Source organism: Pelophylax lessonae (genome assembly GCF_965119305.1).
Source record: "Pelophylax lessonae genome assembly, chromosome: 9".
Classification (NCBI taxonomy): domain Eukaryota; kingdom Metazoa; phylum Chordata; class Amphibia; order Anura; family Ranidae; genus Pelophylax; species Pelophylax lessonae.
Genome location: NC_138776.1, coordinates 77,570,197 through 77,578,052, shown reverse-complemented (window position 1 = coordinate 77,578,052; position 7,856 = coordinate 77,570,197).

Here is a 7,856-nt window from a genome sequence, read left to right as displayed (position 1 = left end):
ATTGTCCTGTCTAATAGTTCACGTTAAAAAAAGGGATTTTGTTTGCACACATTTGCAAATACATACATAAGCTGCAGACGCCATGACAAGGCAACCCAGTTTTATCTGCGGGCCTAACTCTATAAATTTTGGGAGTCTCCATAGTGGAAGCACATAAACAGTGGGGAAAATAATTACCGTATTTATCGGCGTATAACACACACCCTAATTTTTAAAGGGAAGTTTCAGAAAACAAACTTAAATCCTCACCATAGCCCATCAATGCAGCCTGACCATTGACCATCAATGCAGCCTGATCAGTGCCCATCTGCAGCCTCACCATTGCAGCCTGATCAGTGCCCATCTGCAGCCTCACCATTGCAGCCTGATCAGTGCCCATCTGCAGCCTCACCATTGCAGCCTGATCAATGCCCATCTGCAGACACACCATTGCAGCCTGATCAGTGCCCATCTGCAGCCTCACCATTACAGCCTGATCAGTGCCCATCTGCAGACACACCATTGCAGCCTGATCAGTGCCCATCTGCAGACACACCATTGCAGCCTGATCAATGCCCATCTGCAGACACACCATTGCAGCCTGATCAGTGCCCATCTGCAGCCTCACCATTACAGCCTGATCAGTGCCCATCTGCAGCCTCACCATTACAGCCTGATCAGTGCCCATCTGCAGCCTTAGGCCCTGTACACACCTGAGTGTTTTTCAGCTCATAAAACGCTCATCTTTGAAGTCTCAAAATGCCCAACAAGCAAAATGATATTCATTTCAATGGCCCATGTTAACATATGAGCGTTTAGTAGCCTGAAGCAAAATTCCTGAAGCTCAAAAAAAAAAAAAATACATGAGCTTCTTTTTTGGCAGATTACAAGCAATGTTGTTGGATGTCAATGCCTGCCTCCAAATACCTGCAAAAAACAACTGAAAAAACGCCTGAAAACGATACGCTCAGGTGTGAATGGAGCCTTATCATTGCCCATCAATGCAGAGACACCAAATTACACAGAGCGGTGATCTCCTGTTTACTCGGCGGCCACTGTAATGCAAAGTCCGGCCTCCTGGACCGGCTCCTATGACAGACAGAACATTGGTCCAATGCCGGGACGTGTGACGTCTATTATTTGAGCACCTTCCCCTCCGAGGCAGCCCAGGTAAAATATCGGCTTATAACACGCACAAATGGTTTTCCTTCTATTTCCAGGGGGAAAAAGTGTATGTTATACGCCGATAAATATGGTATTTGATCCCCTGCCTTGTCTATTATAAGTGTATTTTAAATGATAGAGACAGAATATTAACCAAAAATCCAGAAAAAAAATGAGTTGCAGTTCAGTGAGTAAAAAAGGTATTTGATCCCCAAGCAAAACCTGACTTGGTGGAGAAACCTTTGTTGGCAACCAAAGATGTTTCTTGTAGGTAGTGACCAGGTCTGCACACATCTTAGGAGGGATTTTGGTCCACTACTCTTTACAGAACTTCTCTAAATCCATAAGGTTTCTTGGCAGTCGCTTGGCAATTTGAAGTTTCAGCACCCTCCCTAAATTTTCTATAAGATTAAGGTCTGGAGACGGGCTAGGCCATTCCATGACCTTTAATATGCTTCTTCTTGAGCCACTCCTTTGCTGCCTTGACAGTATGTTTTGGGTCATTATGCTGAAAGACACATGCATGACCTATACTCAGTGTTCTGGCTGAATGAAGAAGATTCTCATCCAAGATTTTAAAATACATGGCCCCATCCATTGGCCCCTCAATGCCGAGAAGCAGCCCCAAAGCATCATCCACCTCTGTGCTTGACTGTAGAGATGGTGTTTTTAGGGTCATAGTTAGCATTTTTCTTCCTGCAAACATGGCAAGTCCCCCTCCTCAAGAAGGCACATGTACAGTCATGCCAATGAACATCTAAATGATTCAGAGAAAATTAGAGAGAAAATGTTGTGGTCAGATGAGACCAAAATTGAGCTCTTTGGCATGAACTCGACTTGCCATGTTTGGAGGAAGAAAAATGCTGACTATGACCCAAGGAACACATCTCCTACAGTCAAGCACAGAGGTGGAAACATGATGCTTTGTGGCTGTTTCTCTGCTAAAGGTACATGCAGATTTTGCCCCATTGAAGGCCCATGGACAGATGGCCATATATTTTAAAATCTTGGATAAGAATCTTCTCCAGAACACTGAAGAAGATGGGTCGTGGATGTGTCTTCCATCACGACTAAAGCTTCGTACACACGCACCGATTGTTGGCCGTAAATTTTCGGCCAACGTCAGATCGGCCGATTGTCGGCTCGCTAGTATGATGCTTCCAACAACCGACTGCGACTTTTTGGCCGAACAAAATCTGGTGTGCATGCTATAAAATTTTTGTTGGCCGTCACCAGAACGGCCGATTGTTCCTCAGTCAGTACAGATTTCGGCAGACAAAAATGTGATGATCAAGACTTGGCATGCTCAGAGAAGAAAAAACACACGAAAAGTAGACCAGAACATGACATCACTTCTGAAGTTGGTTTTTGTTGGCCGAGAAAATTTGTGTTGCAGTCTAGAGCACATTTCAACCAACACAACAGCACTGGACAAAATCCGATCGGTTGGTCAACAATCGGTGCGTGTGTACGAGGCTTAAGACCCAAAACTTACCACCAAGGCAACAAAGGAGTGGCTAAAGAAGTAGCACATTAAGGTCATAGAGTGGCCTAGTCAGACTCCAAACCTTAATCCTTTCAAACATTTATGGGGGGAGCTGAAACTTCGAAACATTAAAGATTTCGAGAAGATCTATAAAAAAGAGAGGACCAAAACCCCTCCTGAGATGTCTACAAACCTGGTAACCAACTACAAGAAACGTCTTACCGCGATGCTTGCCAACAAGGGTTTCTCCACCAAATAATAAGTCATGTTTTGCTTGCGGATTAAATACTTATTTTGCTCACTGAACTGCAACTTAATTTAAGGCATTTGTTTTATGTATTTTTTTCTGAATTTTTGGTTGATATTCTGCCTCTATCATTTAAAATACACCTATGATAAAAATTATAGACCCTTCGTTTCTTTGTAAGTCGGCAAATTTTCAAAATCTGCAGGGGATCAAATAATTATTTTCCCCTCTGTATAGCAATGGATAGATTGAGGGCAGGTATGCCTGGAGAGAGACTGCACCAGTGCAATTTGTCATTTGATTTGACAGTTCAAAATCGCATGACAAGTCGCACCCCATTGCCGGCAATGGAAATGCGCAAATCGTTGCGACTCATATCGCAGTGACTTTGAAAAAGGTTGCTACGCAGTTTTTGTGCGATTTAATGTGCAACTTGCATTGCCACCTGTGTAAATGAACGGACAGATGTCAGCAAGCCCCACATGAAATCACACTGAACGGGGACTTTGGAATCGCTGTAAAGTAGTGCGATTTCAAAGTGGCACTGGTGTGAACCAGGGCTAAGGGGCATTTTTCCTATGCTCCTCAACAGAATAATCTTACCAGGGGTTCTCAGAGACCTGAGAATGCGCCAACCTAAAGGTTGAAAATGATCTCAAGGGTTCCTCTGGGGTAAAAAGGTTGAGAAAGGTTTGTCTAGATCAAAACCAAGCAAAAAAATCCAAAAAACAAAAAAACTAAAGCTCATCTGCCATCATTGCAAACTTTGCTGTCAATCAGTCGACATGATGAAATGATGTAATAGGGGCAGGCTCAGATACAAAAGGTTTAGGCTACTTTCACATGTGGGAGTAGCGGATCACAGGCAGAATCACCGCGATTCTGCCTGCAATCTTGAATCATTGCAAATTGCGGGACACCTGTGCAATGCCTGTGATTTGCAATGGCACCCCAAACGCTGTGCGATGTTGCCGCGATTTCGCGCAAACAGAATCGCGGGATGCATGATGCCCAAAAAGGTGCAGGAGCTTCTTTTGTGCGTCTTGTGTCCCGCGATTCTGTTTGCGTGATGTTACTGCGATTCGGCAGGCGGAAATCGCGGCAACATCGCACAGCGTTTGGGGTGCCATTGCAAATCACAGGCATTGCACAGGTGTCCCGCGATTTGCAATGATTCCGTATCGCAGGCAGAATTGCAGTGATTCTGCCCGTGATCCGCTACGCCCACATCTGACCGTAGCCTTAAGTACACCATGTACAGGTCTGCAAATGGACTGTTCTTCTGTTACAAGGAAACTAAATAAAAGTGTTTGCATTTAGCAAAACCAACAGCTTGTCTTAAAATAATAATCAAGTTGGGTCGGACGTTTCCTTAAAGTTGGCGCATTGTCATTGGCCTTCTGAGCTTCCTGCCACAAAAACATATGTTTGGATGTAATTCAGTGAATTAGTGTAGTCATTGTGCGATGTGGTTTGTGTGTGTGTGTAACTGCTTAGAGCGTTCTGTGCCTTTTGTGTAATTCTAAATGATGCTTATGGCCGGGTGTCAAGGGAGGAGGTCCCGAGGCGGGAGGTGATTAGAGGGCAGCTTATTATGAGCTAATGAGGCATCGCGCCCAGCTGGGATTCAGTGCTTGACAGGCAGCACAATGTGTTATTACAGATTTATGGCCGAGATCACAGCTCCAATGAATTTTACCATAACACTCTGCCCTCCCCCCACCCTATTACCCTCCTAAACCACCCTCCTGGGTGCTCAATCTTTATTTCCACCCTCGCTAACATCCTTCTTTTTGTGCCGTACACATGCCATAATGCTGATTTGCTGTTGGAAATAGTGTTTATTATTGTTGTTCTAGCTAAAAATAAAAAAAAAGAGCTGTATTTGTCTAGTCCGGCCATTGTGGTGGCCATACGTACTTTGATAATCGACTGATTTGTTTTCTGACTGATCTCTTCTGATTGGAATAATCACTCTATAGTCGACAACCCATTTGATCAATATGCCACATACAGAGATAGATAGTTAAGATGCAATCATAAGTTATCAATTGCATCTCTGTTTTCATTATGTAATCTAATAATGGCATCGCTTGAAATACAATCGTATTCATGGAAAAAGTATATCAGTGTTGCCGATCGTTACAAAATTATCAATAATGTTCTTCCCTGACCGATCTACTCAGTTTGATCGAATAAAATCAAAAATTAAGTCTAATGCCTCGTACACACACAACGATTGTTGGCCGACCGATCGGCCGTCTTTTGTCCAGTGTTGTTGTGTTGGTTGAAATGTGCTCTAGACTGCACACAATTTTTATCGCCAACAGAAACCAACTTCAGAAGTGATGTCATGTTCTGGTTTACTTTTCGTGTGTTTTTTCTTCTCTGAGCATGCCCAGTCTTGCTCATCGCATTTTTGTCTGCCGAAATCTGTACTGACTGAAGAACAATCGGCTGTTCTGTTGACGGCCAACAAAAATTTTATAGCATGCACACCAGATTTTGTGGGTTGTCGGAAGCATCATACTAACAAGCCAACAATCAGCCGATCAGACGTTGGCCGAAAATTCACGGCCAACAATCCTTGTGTGTGTACGAGGCTTAAGTCTAGGTTCACATCTATGCGGTTGTGGTTGATGCGGGCATCGTGTTTGACGATGGATTTACATCAGAAGACAATGTTTTTTGATTTTTTAATAAAAGAATTGTCAGAAACTCTTGTAGTGTCTTTATTCACTTTTTACGCTTTTTTGCTGAATGGGTAGGGGTACTTTGTATACTAATCCACATGGGGGGGCAGGATCTGGGGGCCCCCTTGTTTAAGGGGGCTTCCGGATTTTGATAAGCCCCCCACCCGCAGATCCCCAGATTTCCCTTTACTTCCTGTCTCAAAGCCAAAACAGGAAGTGAAAGGAAATCCCTCCAAAGTCAGAGAATCCAGGGGTGTCACCATAACTAGTGTACTTATTGGAAGATTGTCCCTCTAGTACTGTTCTGGTGTCAACCCAAAATTTGAGATTTTCTTTTACTTTCACTTCCAATGATAACGGTATACAGTACAAATAGAGAGGGTGAATCACCCTAAGGCCCCTTTATACGATTGGACCGATCTGATCTGCCTGTCTGTTTTTCAGCCAGACCTAATCAGGTCACCCATTCTCCTGTATGGAGAGGCAGATGTCAGGGGAGATGTGTCCACTGACACCCATCTGTCATCCGATCCGACAAGAATCGCTGAAAACAGATGGATGGCGATACGTTCGCTATCCGTCCAGTGGGTTGGATCGGATGGGATTGAATAAAAACAGACATGCTGACCGTTTTCATCTGATCTCCCCATAGAGGAGAGTGGGACTCTGACAGGACCACAGTGAGCAGAGACGGACCTGTCATCCGCCTGCTTAGTGGAGATCAACAGAACGATCCCTGCTGAGCTAGCGGAGTCCGCCGAGTGGATCTGCCCCATGAGAAAGGAGCCTAACAGCGGGGCACAGACAACAATAGCAATTGATAAGTGTTCTAATCCCTCTCTACCCTATGAAAAAAGTTTTGCCTTTAGTTACACTTTAAGCACATTACCATTATTGTATAAAGTTCATTTTTCTTTGAGAGGCTTTTTAGAGCAGCCATTCTCAACCAGGGTTCCTCCAGAGATTGCCGGAGATTTCATGAGCTGTGGATGAATGACCTCCTATCTGATGGTGCCTGCATAGTCCTAGGGCCAACTCCACTCAACAGCATGACTCCAATGATCTTTTTTAGCTGTCCATAAAGTTGGCAATTTTCCAACTGGCCCCCAATGAATTGATTCTTGCTGGGGTTCCTTAAGACCTGAAAATGATTTCCATGGTTTGCCCTAAGACAGACTTTCTCTACATTCTTAGCATGGAGGGACCCTTGAAATAACTTTCTGGCCTCTGCTAATACCGTAATTACTCTTTCTACAGCTCACGGTACATTAGTGGTATAATCACTTGGAAAAATGCTTTTTAGGCTGGCCATACATTATACAATTTTCTTCTATAGTTTTCCTTTAGATTTACTAAAACCATATAATATGAGGTCAAACCTAAGCACTTTCAATTCATGTGCAATCAGGCAGGCCCTTTCACTACATAGTTGAAAGTAAATCTAAAGGAAATTGAATAAGAAAATTGTATAACGTATGGCCAGCCTTACAATTGTATTCAAAAAATCCCCCCTTACCGATGGTTAACCACTTGCTGACCACCGCACGACTATTTACGGCAGCGGTCAGCCCCTCACAGGCAAAGCGACGTAGGGCTACGTCGCTAGCCTGTGAGGCTCTAGGGAGCGAGCGCGCGCCGCCGGAGGCACGCTCCCGCTCGGTCACGGACTCCCCCCATCCTAGAATAGAACGATCATTTAATCATTTTAATCATTTAATTAAATGATCGTTCTATTCTCGGAGATATGTTGATGTCTCCATGGCAATATATGTAGCTGTAAGCACTGCCAAGTAAACATTACGATCGGGGCCCGCCTATCCGCTTCCTGTCTAGGGAGACGTACGGTCTCCGTGGCGACGGTGAAACGCCGGACATGACGTAGAAGGCGGCGCTCAGGGAGAGTATAAAGAGTCGGACCATTGACCTATCAACATCCCCGCTGAAGAAGTCTACGCCCACATGACGTAACACGTACGGGGGATTGGTCACACGGTCCTACGGCTGTCAAACAATCAAGGAACCAGGCACCATCCAGCACGCTGCACGCTCTGCAATTTCTATGCTTGTCATTGCGGGATTCAATGTAAGTGCAATACTTTGTGAGCAAATAAAGTGTTATTGTTGCAACAGAGAGCACTAGATTTTTCCTTTTTATCCATATGTTTTGGGACGAATTTGGAAGCCGTACCCTCTGCAATATATGGTATCTGTGCGGACAAGTGCTGGAGGCTGTGGTCCTGTTATATTGGAATAATACTTGCTGAGTATCGTGGAGATTGTTCATGCT